This window comes from Ctenocephalides felis, unplaced genomic scaffold, assembly GCF_003426905.1.
Source record: "Ctenocephalides felis isolate EL2017-DRISC unplaced genomic scaffold, ASM342690v1 CF-g0.4_SCAFFOLD_01170, whole genome shotgun sequence".
Classification (NCBI taxonomy): Eukaryota; Metazoa; Arthropoda; class Insecta; order Siphonaptera; family Pulicidae; genus Ctenocephalides; species Ctenocephalides felis.
Genome location: NW_020537324.1, coordinates 68,375,589 through 68,392,704, shown reverse-complemented (window position 1 = coordinate 68,392,704; position 17,116 = coordinate 68,375,589). Strand labels below are relative to the sequence as shown.

At 31.4% G+C, this 17,116-nt stretch overlaps 2 protein-coding genes across 8 annotated transcripts in view; both read right to left on the bottom strand.

Moving 5' to 3' along the window:
* The window catches only part of LOC113366684 (BTB/POZ domain-containing protein kctd15-like), a 54,706-nt gene extending 38,358 nt beyond the window's left edge, over positions 1–16,348 (bottom strand). For all 4 annotated transcript variants that reach the window (XM_026608339.1, XM_026608340.1, XM_026608338.1 and 1 more), the window contains exon 1: positions 16,234–16,348. The gene's annotated coding sequence lies outside the window, so the exon portion shown is untranslated. The remainder of the gene's footprint in view (positions 1–16,233) is intronic.
* Positions 1–16,357, bottom strand: part of LOC113366682 (BTB/POZ domain-containing protein kctd15-like) — a 35,764-nt gene extending 19,407 nt beyond the window's left edge. For all 4 annotated transcript variants that reach the window (XM_026608335.1, XM_026608336.1, XM_026608334.1 and 1 more), the window contains exon 1: positions 16,234–16,357. The gene's annotated coding sequence lies outside the window, so the exon portion shown is untranslated. The remainder of the gene's footprint in view (positions 1–16,233) is intronic.
* Positions 16,358–17,116: the final 759 nt, after the last annotated feature.

Genomic DNA, 17,116 nt, shown 5'->3' with positions numbered 1-17,116 from the left:
TGATCGGTTTGTCATTGCAATTAGCATTTAGAAATAAACCTTCGTTAGATAAATGAAGTAATTGCTGATTAATAAGTTCTATAATATTCGTTCACACAGAGGATTATGTTAAACAACGCCTAAACAAATATTTTGAAGTTTACGCAACTTCACTCATCATGTAATTTGAAGAACTTCATGCAATGAACATATATTCATTGACTGCTTGTATTTTTTTTTATTTTTCGTTGGCGATATAAACTCATTCTTTGAACAGCCGTATCTGTCTTGCCTAAAAATATTTTCTATTTTAATAACTTCAAAGATTTATAGAAACTATGAATAATATAGAAATTATTTCAATAAACTTATGTTTCATACACGGCGCAAATGTGCATTTGTTTTATTATTTTCATTATAATTATTTACGTGGGACAGGGTAAAATATTCTTCGGATTCAAGCATTTTTTATTAAATCAAGATTTGTACTACGATGTAACTTTAAAATGTTTATTTATCTATGCCGATTTCCTTGTTGATATCGGTACGCATACAAGGACAGAAATCTATTCACATACACGACGACTAATCACAATCGATCCATATAGAAATGATATCATCGAGAGCGAATGACGAATCATTGGCACTCGACTCTTATCTGCTGTAACGCACTTACGTTGCATTTGTACGGATTTAAACCCTAGTCGCGCCTAAAGAAGTTTTACTTTAAAAAAAATATAAACTTTCCTTTCAGCCCATAAACAACTTCATAGAATTTTCGCGTAGGTGTCCCGCTGCAGGGTAATATATATTTTGCTATCGGCTTTCGCCTACACATACACGTTGTTTAAATCATAGCATTACGTATAGCATATTTTCTTTCCTAAACCATCATTTAATACTTGGATTAGTGGTGATATATCACACAGTGTATGTATGAATGTATATTACGAATGCGCCACAAGCGTGTTGTGGGGCACATTGAAATGCGAAAAATGAAATTCGAACATTGCTCGATATTGTTCTCGATATAGTGTCCGCCGCGAGACACGGCAAGGCAGAAAATCTGGTGCCAAGGGGCCCATGCACGCCTCCGACGTGTCGGCTATAGATCACGGGCGAAGGACCCAAGGGGCCTGTGGAAACTGCAGTGTAGTACATTTGTAATGGTAACGATTTTAATGGTATTTATTTTGTAATGGTAAATTAAAAAGTGAACTAATGACGCCTGGCATCGTGCCTTAAGGCAAATTGCTGGAACTTCCCGTACCAAAAATTATTTTTTTAAGAAAGATTAATATTTTTTTAAACTTTGAAAAAAAATAGATTTCTGAGAAATTTTAAATTTTTGAAAAAAAAATTACTTTTTTGAAAATAAAAGACTCAAAAAAAAGTTTTTTTTATTTTGAAATATTTTAGAGACATAGAGCAAAATATCGAAGCGCATAAGCGCCGCATCGTCGTATAACGGAAGAACGATGTTATGAAAACAAAGTTTATGAGTACATATTATTAAAATTTCCATAAAATATCTGATAATTTAAGTGCCTATGTCTATTGAACCGTGTTCCCGAAATCGTCGACAAAAATCGCTGCTACAAAATGCCATGAAAAATATGGGTTTATTTTACAAAATTTAAAAATATTACTTCATTTCACTTATTAATTAATTTAAGTTTAGTTAATTCGTATTAAAAGATTATTCTGATCTACAATTTATTAAAAATCTATTTTTTTATATTTTTTAAGTTTAACTATTCAAGAATAGGTGAAAACAGGATTTTTCAAAATTTAAATACTTCTTGAGGTATAGCTGTTTGGCTACGAAAATCCTCATTCCTTTCCTCTAAAAACGTTTTTTTCGCAACTATCTTTTTTGATACCAACAAATTTCTAAATTTTTACTGGACCCATTTACTTGAAATTTTTACGAAGTATTTTTTAATAGACTTCTCATCATTATGAACTACTCTCATCACCAAATTCCATTATGCACTATGTTATAAAAAATCAAGAGTATCAAAAAAACAGTTGTAAACATTTGTTTTTCAAACAGTAGCTATTTTAAGAAAAACAATTATTTTAGCATGTCCATACTTTACACAACTGCGACATTATTCTAGATTTATTTTTTAAATTATTTAGGGGCTAAAATCATGGTCAGGGACCAATTGATTGACCCTCATCTCCAAAATCCATCAACAATTTTTTTTTAAATTCAAAATTGTCAAAAAAAAAGTTGTAAACATTTGTTTTTCAGGCCGTAGCTATTTTGACAAAAACAATTATTTTAGCATGTCCGTACTTGATACAACTGCGACATTATTCTAGATTAATTTTTTTTTTTCAGATTATTTAGAGGCTAAAATCTTGAATATGGTCAGAAACCAATTTATTGAGGCCTCTCACTTTTGAGATTTGCATCGCCTTTTAGAATTAAAACTTAAAAAAAAAAAATTTTTTTACATTCTCATAACATTAATTGTTATCAGAACTTGTTTAAAAAAATGTATCCAGGAGTAATTTTTCCTTGAGGCAATTTTTTGATACATATATAAAATGGAAATCAATAAGAATTAATTTTAATTAAAATGTTTTCGCTTAAATAAGAAACGGTTACTGAAACACATGACGAATATACTCGTCCATACACAAAATTCTACCACCTGTCCATAATGTATATATTATTCAATCATAGTTAACTAGTTAAAGCTTGAATATCTTTTCTCTGGTCCTATATTTCAATGTATCTCGAATTCTAAAATCAGTTCAAATTAAACAACGTGCGTTCTTCAAAATATTTATTTCGCGAAGGATCTCCCTTTGTAATGGTAATAAGATATTATATCTTATAAAAATATGATCTGTATATTCGTAGTCCTGGGGATCAACACGTTTCCCTTGCGGATATTTATATCTTTCAAACAAAACACAATGCAACATAACATACGTACTTTGCTGGCAAAGGAAGGCACCTACATAATGGCTGTACAATCGCCAACAAATTGAAGATAAGAAAGACATGATATTAGATACATCTGGATTTGCAGATTATGTAATTTTGAATATTGCTACGGCATTGTAACAGAAAGGCATTCCAAATTTCGGGAATGGAATATATATGATCATAGATTCAAAATGTTCTATACAACTCAGCTTGAACTCTTCAATTCAATATACACAATTTATATCTCTTCCATATTTTATCTTTGGGTCAACTTTTTATTACGAATTCATTTTAGCAATTTTGTTATTTTCTTCGTGCTCTTCATCATCTTTATTTAATGTTTATGATTCTCTTCCTATATGTTTCCAACAGTCACAATTTACGTTTTCCGAATGATATAGTGTAATAATATCTTTCAAGGTGATAGATAGCCATCATGTCATAACGTTGTGTTGTTAGAACGTTTTATAAAATCTGAGTTCCTATCCTAGAGGACTTAAGTACGCCCTTAAGGGTTTCTTGTGGGATTTCAAGAAACTCGGCTCGGTTACTAGATTTTAATCGAAGAACCCTAAGGCGCTCTTAAAAGCCCATTGATTGCTCTAACCAAGTCTAAAAGTTTCGCTGAAGGTTCCGAAATAATAAAAATTACTTTTGTAGAATTTCAAAAATCGCCATTGATTGTTATATAATTTTTTTTTATATATTTGGTTTCCATCTCTCTAAAATTATTATTTAACAAATGATGCCAAGAGAGCTGCCGGCAAACGAATTTGAGAAACTTGTACCAAGCACTCACAGAATTCTCTCTGAAACGCGATGGATCGGGGCGTAGCCTCGGGGCTTCAGGGCTTCGGAATTAAAATATGTATATGTTATATTATATACATCAAGCAACCACCTCTGTCTACCTACTTTAGAGCAAAAGCCCACGACCAAAAGAAAAATATATGTATATGATGATTCAATTCAATGCAACATTTTTTTTTTGTTGGTTGATTGTCAGATTTTTTTTAATAATTGCTATATACTATAATGAAATAATATATATATATATATATATATATATATATATATATATATAACTATAATCAAAAATCGAAAACAATTGTTAAATGTTATCTGAGAAGGAAAAACCTTCAGTTGCTCATCTGGTTTCTGAAGTAAAACTTCTTTAGGCGCGACTGGGGTGTAAATCCGTACAAATGCAACGGAAGTGCGTTACGCAGATAAGATAAGATAAGAGTCGAGTGCCACTTCTATAAATATTTGAAATAAAAAATATTTCAGACAAAATAGATATTACAGCTGTTCAAAGAATGAGATTATATCGCCAACAAAAAAAGTAAAAAAAAATACCATCAGTCAATGAATGTATGTTAATTTTAATTACATGAAGTTCTTCAAACAATTATTGCATGATGAGTGAAGTTGCAAAAATAATATTTGTTTCGGCGTTGTTTAACATAATCCACTATGTGAACAAATATTACAAAATTTATAAATCAGCAATAGTTTCATTTCTATAGTGAAAGTTACTTTCTAAATGCTAATTACAATGACAAACCGATCATGTCATATTTGAAGTATGGCTTTAATTAAATTATTGTTTTTAAATATTATACATATTTTTAATGCTATTATAAATATATAATTTGTAAGTTATCATTATATAAATATGTATAATGGTTGACACTAATAAATGTGTGCACCACGAGTGTTACTATATTACCAGTAAACATTATTCAAAATCGTTATATGATGTATTTATTTTTACTTAAATGTCATCTTGTACAGTAGCAAATAAGTTTTACTTCAATCGCGTGTGAACCTTACGCGCACTCTTTTTTTATGAAACTTGGAATGATGATAGATTTGGTACTCAGTGAAATATTAGAGGCCTATGAAAAGTGGTTTGAATTTTTAAAAAAATTAAAGTTTGCATATTAGCAACGAGGTTTAATAAACGTAGAAAACCTTATGTTGAGACGAATATTTAATATAGATATAGTTTAGATATTATTAAGCATACCATAAGAATAGTAAGAAAAATATGGAATTGGATAGATGATTGATTATATCTTATTGGAATGTATTAAATAATCTGAGCATTCTATCAAATTAAATTCGCTGGTTACGACAAACTTCATCTAGGAATATCATACGAAAAAGACATCAGGTAGGGCAACTAAGTTAGTGCGTCTTTTACTCTTTGATGCATTCAATTCAATTTTTAGGTTTTAATTTCTGTAAAAGTAGAAAGGCATCTTAAACTAACAAAATGTTATGTGCTCCTTGTGGTAACAAGAATTTGAAACGCAAGTGTCCAAATTGGTTTTTCAAATTTTGTTCTGGTGATTTTTCACTCAAAGGCGTAGTACCCAACCCAACAATTAATTTTAAAGTCTACATTGAACAACTAAAGAAATTAACCAATGCAGTTGAAGTGTCCCCAATTGACAAATTGGAAATGTCATGTATTCCATCACTGGCATCATACATCTTTGGCCATTCGGCAAAAATTACTGGGGCTTGTTTGGGATGTTTTGCCACATCCACTATAAAGCCCTGACTTATACTTTCTAATTACTTTTTGTTTCAATCATACAAAACAATTTGACTGGTAAACAATTCAATAATTATGACGGTATCATTGTACATTGTACCTGATTCAGTTATTGCTAATAAAAATCAGAAGTAGGAGTTCATAGGCCATGACAAAACAGACGTTGATCAAAATGGACAATGCAGTATAATAGAATAAATTTATTTAGTAGATGAAAAAAATGCCCTTCTACATAATACATCAAATAAATAATTGCAATTATATACAGTTTTCTGGTATACTAAATTAAATTTTTCTAAAACTATATCGGACTTTTCTACTATCGAATCTGTTGGTCGCTGGCATTCCGTCTATTCGAAAAAGTAAGCAGCTTTGCCCGAGGCGAAACATAGTTGGAGCCGAAAGGCAAACAAAATTCTCTATATGTACGAACGAGATTCGCCAAATAAGCTAACAACCAGAGCGGAGGAGCTTTCTGCCAGCCTTACTTGGTGACGTGCATGTGAGTACCTACATACAGCTACATACACGAACAAAACGATAAAAAAAACCTGACTGCTTGTAATACGAAGTATTTAAATTAATTAGGTCCGGAGTTATTAAATTTAATCACTTTCAGTGCAATTTTTGCACGGTTACTCTTGAGAAAGTAATAATAATTTGAAGAACTTGATTAGAACAACATTGACATCGGGATTTCTTTTGTGTCTGATGCATGTTAATTGTCTATTGTCAAATGGTCAAATTTAATAACTTTCGGTGCACTTTTGCACTGTTACTCTTGAGAAAGTAGTAATAATTTGGAGAACTTGAGACAAGCAACATTGACATAGGGATTTCTTTTGTGTCTGATGCATGTTGATTGTCTATTGTCAAATGGCGATGAAAATAGAGTTACGAGTAAGGTGACCATGTTTTTTTAGGTGAAAATCGAAGTGCAAACTTAGTAGGTGAGCTAATCCGGGACGGGACAGGGGGGAGGGGGTAGCTAATTTTTGAAAAATTGAAAATAGAAGACAAAAATTGCTAATTTTCGTGAAATTGAAAATAGAAGTCCGAAACTATCAATGTGAGATTCTATTTTAACACTTTGGTATTTTGCATTCGAAAATGTTTCCCTGCATAACATATTGTTCCATAAAAGAATACATCATTTTTTCAGATATTTGATGGGTAATTGTGATTTGATCATTAAGTAATTGCGAAAACTCAGTTTATACCTTTATTTTTGAAAACCCGGGACAAAAGAATGAAATCCGAGACAAATATTACTTTTAGGAAAATCCGGGACACAAGGTAGAAATCCGGGACTGTCCTACTAGCTACTAAAATAACTTTGTAATTATAAACAAACTATTATCCCGTTCAAATCAGGTATATTTTGTTAGACAATTAACTTCCAATATACAATCGACTGAAGAATATATAAATTCTCCAATAAATAAACTAATTATTGAAATAAAATAATCATTATTTATATATGAGCTGGTCGTGGTTCTGTCGTAAAAGCGTGATCTTGCAACAACTGCTTTCATCGCGCCCAGTTTGATATCAAGCAGAAGTATAATCAGTAATGAAAATATATTTAGTATTTTATCAAAATCTAATAAAAATCTCATCAGATAGATAATAGTTAACCACTGAATCGTATTCTTATCACTCTAGAGAGGGTTTACATCATAGCAACTCATAGAAAACTAGTGGGGTGCATGGCAACGTGCCTTAAGGCAAATTGCTGGAACATCCCGTACTGTAATTAAAAATCTTGGTACGGAACCCCAAAAAATACGCAAAATGTGTACACATTAATAAAATCTCTATAAAATATCTGATAATTTGATGTACATATGTCAAATAAACATTTTGAACCGCCAAATGATTTTTTTTTAACTTACTTTTATTGAGTGTCCATAACCGCTGGACCTACCTTCCCAAAAATTTAATCAGTTTTTCATCTTGACAATATAAGTAAAATGTTTTTTGAATTATTTAAATCGGTTGATCGGTGCTTCCGAAATCGTCGACGAAAATTTGTATCCGCACACACACACACATCCATTTTTTCTAAGGTATGCCGAAATATTCAGAAACCTTTGAAACGTAAAGATATATAAAAATTTTCATTTTCGATTTTTTTGCAATTACTATAACTTACCCTACGGGAAGTTAATAAACAGTTCTAAGTGCTGTTCAAAACAAATAAAAATTATTATTGGCAGCGGAGTCAGTCCTAGTGTAGTGGGTAAGAACGTGGACTAGCACCAAATAGTCCCTAGTTGTATTTCAACCTCAGTCAACTAGATATCAAGCAGTATGATATCAAATTTCCACATGAGGTTATAAATCTCAAACAAAATCTCCCTACTAATAGTTCTACTAATAGTCCCTAGTTCTATCCCAACCTCGGTCAGCTAGATATCAAGCAGTATGATATCGAGTTTCCACTTTAGGTTATCGATCTCAAACAGAATTTCCCACTAATAGTTCGGTTAGCTAGATATCGAGCAGTGTGATATCGAATTTCCATTTGAAGTTATAGATACCTGGGTGGGTAGCCCTTTCCGGCAAGATACTAGGTTAGAATGTACGATAGCAAAAACCGCTCATAGAACATGTAATTCTGATAGATGTTATAAAAAAATTCTATGGATAAGCCATTCAAGAAACGCAACTTTTTATAATAAACAAGTTAATATAATTTCCTTAACTGTACTATTATATGTTTCATGTATCTACTACTACTACTACTACTACTACTACTACTACTACCGATGTACGTACGAATGTAGTATAATATAATATAAACAGAATGTAACCGAGAAACAGCAGCGTGTACATTAACAAGAAATTAATGATAAAATGGGTAGTAAAGGAAGCGCCATTATTGAGATGTTAGCAAGCTGCCGAGACACGCCGGAATGCTCGGAAAACCAGTTACCAGTTATATATTATATTACATATATAGAAGTACTTATACCTATAAGGAAATTGAGCTGACAATTGAGTGTTATTGACAAAATTAACATCGATGTTTAACATAGATAAATATGTACATTAACGTCTCTCTTCTCTTATTATTTGCTTCGAATTAATTGAATGTAACGAAAATATTCCATTAAGGTACTGGATCGTTCTTGTTAATATTATTGTGAAAAATGTTCTTCATATCTAAAATCTTGTGTTCAAAAAGTACCCGGAATTTTTAAATTTCGCGGGTCTGGAGTGTCTGATTGTCAAAATTTTTTTTTTATTGTGTTGGTATACATGCCCCTAAAGTATGATGAAATTTTCAGCTATATTCACTGTTTACTTTGTCTGTGGTAGTCGCTAAGGTTCGACGTGTTTTTCTGAGCTCGGCGATTTTTACAATGGAAGAATTGAAAAGTCAAAGAATTTGTATTAAATTTTGCGTAAAAAATGAAATAAAGTGTAACAAAGTGTGTGAAATGTTACAAAAAGCCTATGGTGAGTCTGCTATGAAAAAAACAAGTTTCCAAGATGGCCGCGAAGACGTTGAAGATGACGAACGCTCCGGTCGACCCAGCACGTCAACAAACGATGAAAATGTGAAAGAAGTGGAAAAACTGGTTATGAATGATCGCCGAATCACAATTAGAGAAGTTGCTGATGAAGTTGGCATATCAATTGGCTCATGTCATAACATTTTTTCAAATGTTTTGGGCATGAAACGAGTGGCAGCAAAATTCATTCCAAAATTCCTCACTCGTCGTTGCTTGTTCGTAATTTTTTGGCCAAAAACAATACCGTAGTCATGCCCCAACCTCCATATTCACCAGATATGGCTCCGTATGACTTTTTCCTATTCCCAAAGTTGAAGAGACCCATGAAAGGACGGCGGTTTTCCTCGATTGAAGAAATAAAGGCCGAATCGCTGAGAGTGCTCAAGGACATATCAAAAAGTGAATATCAAGGGTGCTTCGAAAATTGGAAAAAACGCTGGCATAAGTGTATTATATCTGGGGGGGACTACTTTGAAGGGGGCCACATTAATGTAGACGAATAAATAAATATTTTTTAAAAAATACGAAAATTCCGGGTACTTTTTGAACAGACCTCGTATTTAGAGAATTACAGCTGGGTATCTCGAATTCCGAGATTACTATAATGACTGGACTATGAGGCAGTTAAAAAGCATCAAACAAATTTGTCACTGTGCCAATTTTAGATTAGTGAAATATTGGTTATTTAAAATTAACACAGTTTAGGGGGCGTCTATTAATCACGTGATCGAGTTTTTAGTGATTTTTGGACACCACGCGTTTTTTCAGTTACGTAAAATTTTTCGAATTTACATTCATGATCTGTTGTTTTCTTCAAAGAGGCAACCCAGTGGTTAGCCACTGCCATTACTATGCACAATATATTATACATATATGTATATCTAATAATGTTGACTACAAATTTCATATCATGCTACTTGATATCGAGCTTGCCGAGGTCGCGATTGATTCCACAGCTAGTTGGTAAACGACTAATGTTTTTACTTTTTTCATTGGATCTCCGAAACCGCTAAACCTGCCTTACCAAATTCAATGGTTTTTCAATTCGTCAATACAAATAAAATGTATTTTGAATCATTCAAATCGGCGCTCCGTTATCTCAAAAACTGAGTTATCATTTTTAGCGTTTTTTGCCCCGTATCTTCGTAACCGCTGGACCAGCCTTTGCCAAAACCTAATCAGCACCGTATCCCCATCAATACAAATCGAATGTTTTTTGAATTGTTCTAAGTCAAAATATTCAGGAGGTCTTAAAACGTAAAGATATAAAAAAAATTCCTTTTCAATTTTTTTTCAATTACTACCCCGAGGGAAGTTAATTATATACAAACATATCTCAAATTTTAAAAGAAAGAATTATCGGTTGTAATATATTTGTCATCATCAGTCATTAGTCCTATTATATCGAAACTCTACGTGAATTATCATTGTCAACACTAGTGATGCTAGATTAACGGCGTTTTCTTAGATGAAATAACATTTAAAGATAATTACAATCTTCGTATATGTAATGACATCAAATTAGACAAGATAATTATATCCGAATAGGCGATGTGGATATGAATTAAGTGCCATTTCATTTTAAGCATATCATTTTATATAATAATTCATATTTAATTATTTTATAGGTTTTGAATACAGCTCCGCAATAAATAGTTTTGTACATCAATTCTCAGTGCGTAATATCAGAAACCAGTTAACTTTTGTTGACAAATATACACGTCATGAAAGAGTGGCAGAGTTCTGTCTGTTATAGGTGTACAGATGTAATGCGTATGAAACGGTGACGATTTCTTAAGAAAATATCTGAATAAAAATATATTCTGAACTATCAAATTTTTTAGAATAATTTGAAACTAGACTGTATGAAATAAGTAGTCATAAGTGCATTTGACCTTAAAGGAAGTTGCTTGAACTTTCTAAAATATGGTCATGATATATTTAAGAATGAAAGTACAGATTTTCTACTGTTTATTATGAAAATAATAATTTCTTCTATAATTTTTCTGCCAGCGCAACTTACTCTGTAATTGACGAATATACGAGTATTCATCATAAGCTCAAATCATGTCATTTAACAAAATAAATGTAACTTTGAAGGAAAATGTTTACGTTATTGATACGATATAATAATCATTATATTATATTTTATTTTTGAACAATTTATTTTTCAAAAAGGTTAAAAAAGTTGCCAGTCATCTCATTTTGAAATTGGTTGTTGTTTAAACACAGTTTTTGAAAGTATGTCAGATTATTATATTTTAATGGTTATATATAATAAATGCTATAGCATCCACGTGAAGTATAACGGGCGTCTATTTTACGTAATTTGCTTGTCCAAGCTAATTTATGTCTACAGAAAAAGAAAACATAATTCAAAAATAACTAAAGAATAAGTTAGTCGTTACCTTGGCAGGTATAATAATTGCAAACACATAATATTATATAAAATTAAATTTTAACTAGTGGTGTATGGCATCGTGCCTTAATGCAAATTGCTGGAATTTTCCATACCGTAACGAAATGTTCGAGGAATATTAAATGTTTTTCAATAGATTATTATAAATACTTTAATATTGTTTTATATTTATAAGAATTATATAAACTAAATTGCAAAGTTGAAATTATTTATTCAATGTATATAAGTGCGCTTTAAAACTTTAGCCAGAATAAAAATTGAAATCTGAATTATTTTCGATATACAAAAAGCAATTGTTTTGTCAACACAAGCAGAAAGTTTTTTGAATAATTCAAATCGGATGCTTAGTTCTCTCAAAAACTGCCATTTTTGTACGTTTAGCTTTATATCTTCATAACGGCTGGACCTGCTTTTGCCAAAAATTAATCAGCACATCTCGCTATCAATAGGAATCATTTTTTGTACCATTTAAATCGGTTGATCCTTGCGCCCGAAAACTTGGACGAAAAATTGCGGACACACTAAACACACACACACATCCACTTATTCTTAGGTATGCCAAAATGTTCAGAAACCTATGAAATATATGCAAAAATTTTCATTTTCGATTTCCGGCTCATTACTATAACTTACCCTACAGGAAGTTAATAATTGACTTTAAATACTGAATACTATAGCATCCATGTCATTCTAAATTACAGCAAAAATAAATGCTATAGCTATAGAAACCGCAATAACACCATTATTTAGTAACTTAAATTTTGGGCTAAATGACCGACTGGTTAAAGGCCTTAAATAAATAAATAAAAAAAAATAAAAAACTTAAATTTATCAATCTAAGTTTGCAAAAAAATAATTTTGTAGTACCATTAAGATGAAAGTCCATAAAATGTAAAGTTGACTTTGTTTCAACAAACCTTTTACTCACAATTCCACCTCCGGGATAAGAAACTTTAACATTAACATTATCAAAGATATTTTCACAATTTTAATATATTGCCTTTAAATTTCCATGTGTTTTGGGTTCGACTGCAATGCCCGTTAACCATATAATAATATGTGCACATGTCTGTGCCTCACACATAGGTTGTCCTTCGCCCGGGGCCGTCAAGAGTTCCATCGAAATATATTTACCGCCGCAAGTTGCGCCGCCGCCGCCGCCGCCGACTCGGAGACTGCAAGGCCCGCGAGTCGGGCCCGAAGGCACGATGTCCGTTCACTCTGATATCTGACAACTCGTATGAGGAACAATGGACAGGTACAGGGACAGACTTTTAGAAAACGGAAAATATCAAGTATTTTATATTGTGGAGATCTGAACCGAACAAATGAGAACGATAAGTCGTATTATGAATTTTTGTAAACAAATATTTTGTAAAACATTTTTATGAAGTTGGAAGCTATTAACTACAAATAAATCTATTTCCATAATATGTTGAATCTAAGAATTGATAATAAAGATTAAGTTACTGAATAATGGCATCATTGCGTTTCCTATAGCTATAGCATTTATTTTTGCTTTGATTCTGAATGACATGGATGCTTAGTAAAATCAATTATTAACTTCCCGTAGGGTAAGTTATAGTATTGGGCCGAAGATCGAAAATGAAAATTTTTGAATATATTTACGTTTCAGAGGTTTCTGAACATTTTGGCATACTTCAGGAAAAATGGATATGTGTGTGTATTTTGTGAACTTATAACAAGAAGAATTTGCACATCTATGTGATACTATTCTAATGGTTTTACACAGAATATTTACATTATTATTTTTTTTTCAAAAATTACAGTTATGATGCATGAGAACACATAATTCAGGATTGTGAGCTAAACCGCAAACAAAAAGTTTTACATTTTTTAGCAATTTACAAAGAAACGGCTCATCCGATCGTCACACCAAACAGTGAAACGATAGTCCTCATCAAGATACATCGAATGACGTTTAAATTTTTGAAATCGGTTCAGGCGTTTTTAAGCAAACGTCGATGAAAGGTCTAATTTTGACAAACACCAAAAAACAATACTAATTTTACTAACTTTGACGAATTTTTAAAATTAAACGACTTGTCGTAGGGCCGTAATATTTTAGTATGTTCTAGAAGACCATAATATCTATCGCCAAAATAAATTTCATAAAAAAAGTCGAAGCAATTTTTGCAACAGTTAATTACAAGAAATTGTGTCAGGAAATCTTTACCAGAAACAAATCAGGTCGATTCCCAAACAATATATTTCAAACGGTTTTCGAATTTTCAAAATCGATTCAGAATTGCGGGCTAAAACGTGGACGATTTTTCACTTTTCTGAGATTTACAAAGAAACGGCTTGACCGATCGTCGCGCAAAGCTGACAAACAATAGTCCTCGTTGAGATACATCGAATGGCTTTTAATTTTTTAAAACCGGTCCAGTCGTTTTTGAGAAAACGTTGATTTAAGATAAAAAAAATCTGTTCGCACGCACACACACACACATACTTTTTCCAAATTTGATCTCATTCGATTCAGAATGGCTTGAAACGTCGAGAAAACATAAAATTAGCGAGTTGCATTTTTTATAAAAACAAGCTAATAAAGTAAACAATAAATTTCGATCAGTAAATTTCAAATTTGTTCAAACAAATAAATATTTCGACATATTTGAAATATAATAATATTTTTCTAAACAGCAAGGGACTTAAAAATCTTATGAGCTGTTATGAAGATACTTAAGTACGTAACGCTTGACTTCTAATACTAATGGCATAATTTTTCAATTTGATTTTTTACGTTTTTCAGTTAAAACTGGTGTTATTACTGCTTGATATCAGGCTGTCGGAAATGGGTATCTAACGTAAAACATTGGGCTGTAAAGCCAAGCTATAATAATAAGTAGCAATCATTTTTTGGTCAAGACTCAGAAATGATGAAACACAAAATTAAACAATTTTTTGAGAAAACTGTCGACAAATGGTCAAAAATAGGCTCAGATACCATACACACACACACATACTTTTTCATTTGATCTCAATCGATTCAGAATGACTTGAAACTTCAAGTAAACATAGAATTAGCAAATCGGATTTAGTTGCAAAAACATAAACTTCGTCTTCGAAAAATTTTACTAATGCATTATACTTTTCAAAAATTTGTTCTATGTAATAAATTGATATGCGAATATTATTATAACGTATTGTAAATAATAAAGCATTGGGAAATATATATCAATAATTATGAGAACCAAAAACGCATTAATATATTTTTACGAATGTAGAAACTATATTCTGAAATATGAAAATGTTGAAAGAAATCATTTATTTTCATAAATCACTTCATAGATCACTTTTATAACGGTATAAATATTAATTGCACATGTGATTCAACGTTATGATATTATTATCAATTTCATAATTAACGGTTAAAAATAAAATCCATTCTGACACCAAGTGAAGTAATGCATATCTACATTATATAGGTCAGTTTGAAAATAATTTTCATAAATATCTTGAGTTGTATTTATGTATTTATTGTCCATTGTTTTCACATGCCTATAGAAGTATTTATTAACTTTGGCTAGCTCTGACAATGAATTAGACTTTTAGCTCTTGTTATATCTATTCTATCTCGGCTAAACAATCACGACTAAACGATTTGTATTTATTGGAATACAGTTATGTAACTTTTACCAACTGCTTGAACGACCTTGGAAGGTAACAGCAAAATTTCGATGTATATTAACTCTTTGGGGACGGCTGTCCACCTGAGTGTACAAACATACTTTGTAAGGCACAGGCTATTTTATAAACAATGACTCAGTTTGCATCGAAAAGTTGAATAAATTACATATAGCAGTGATAAACAGTGTTGTATTTTGAAAATAATTTTAAGTTATTTTAGTAGTATTTTTAGCCTTTTTCTTTGCTATATAGCCTTTTTTAAATACTAAAAACGACCGAACGCTTTTAAATATGGCAAAACGACTGGTAAATTTTGTGAATTAAGCAATAGTAAAGATGAGTTTCAAATAGACATTCATACAGACAAATTTTACGAAATTACTATTCGCACCGAAGATAGTATAGAATGTGATGATGATATTATCCAACCAACAAAAAGTTCCTCTTGTTCGACAAATTAAATGAAGAGCGGAAAGACATTAGCGAATGTGCCGATTGTCCTTCAATAATCGAATTTGACATACATCAACAAACACCCCGACTACAAATACCAAGCAATATAAGGCATCCAATAGATTATTTTACTTTATATTTTACAAATGAATTATTAGACAATATAATAGAAAAAACGTCATCATTCTTTATAAAATGATCAAAAATAAATTAATATTATAAATGTATGTTCTTCGATGACCACAAATTTTTATCAAACAAATTGCATAACATACACAATGAAATCAAGTTTACAGCCGGTACAGTAGATTGTTTGGAAATCGGTGCCGTTCCGTGAGTGTTAAAAACAAACTCAGGCTGCATTGAAAAATAAATATAAAAAATCATATTATAGACAGCCAGTCGGCAGTGACAACCATTTTTTTACTTAGAAAAAAACTACTCATTTTCTTAAACTTTGATGATTTTTTAAATTAAACTACTTGTCGTGAGGTCGTAATATTTCAGTAAGTTCTATAAGACCATGATATATATCGCCAAATTCTCCTTTGGGAAGTTAATAATATTATAGACAGTTGCAGTTCAAAATTGCTGCTTCAATAAAAAAAAACCTAACAGTTATTTAAACAACTTTTAAATGTTGCCCATAGAATTCTATCCCGAATGCAATAATAAGAGCATAGAAAACACTCACCTCTTGCTGCAAATCTTGTCTAGATCCAGGGCGAAAGCTTGCAATTGGCCCGCGGCTTTCCCGATCGGAAAAACTTTATACGCCGTATTATAATAAACAGCCACTCTCTTCGACGAGTTCACTATCTCTGTTATATATTGCCATTATGTGAAATCACTATGATGATTGTTGGTAATCTGGTACACGGAATGATAATCTCGACACTAATCTACTGAGCCGCTGCAAAAAATTGAAAAGCACTTTATTTTATATGATACGGGATTGCTAAGATTTTACTACATTATATATATATATATATATATATATATATATATATATATATAATGTAGCAAAATCTTAATATAGGTTAAGTTTTTAACTTCCCGTAGGGTAAGTTAAAGTAATCGCTAAAAAATCGAAAATGATTTTGCATACCTTTACGTTTGAACAATCTGGCACAAATTAGACAAAAATTGATGTAGGTGTGTGTATGTGCATGTGCGTGTGTGTGTATATGTGGATGGGTGTGGGTGTGTGGGTGTGAATGTGTGTGTTCGGATACAAATTTTCGTCGACGATTTTGGGTACACGAATTAACTGAATTGGATCATTCAAAAAAAAAAATTTCAATTCCCACTGATAAAGAGACGTGCTGTATAATTTATGACAAAGGCAGGTCCAGTCGTTTCGAATATGCAGGGCAAAAGTGCCAAAAATGGCATTTCAGTTTTTGGGAGAACGCAGCAACCGATTTGAATGAGTCAACAATTGATTTGTATTAACGAAATGAAGAACTGATTAATTTTTTTTAGAAAACAAGCCTAGCGGTCCAAATTTTCAAAAATTTATTTTCTGTTTTCAAATAATTTTAAAGCTTCTTTAAAAAATTTAATTTTTGGTACGG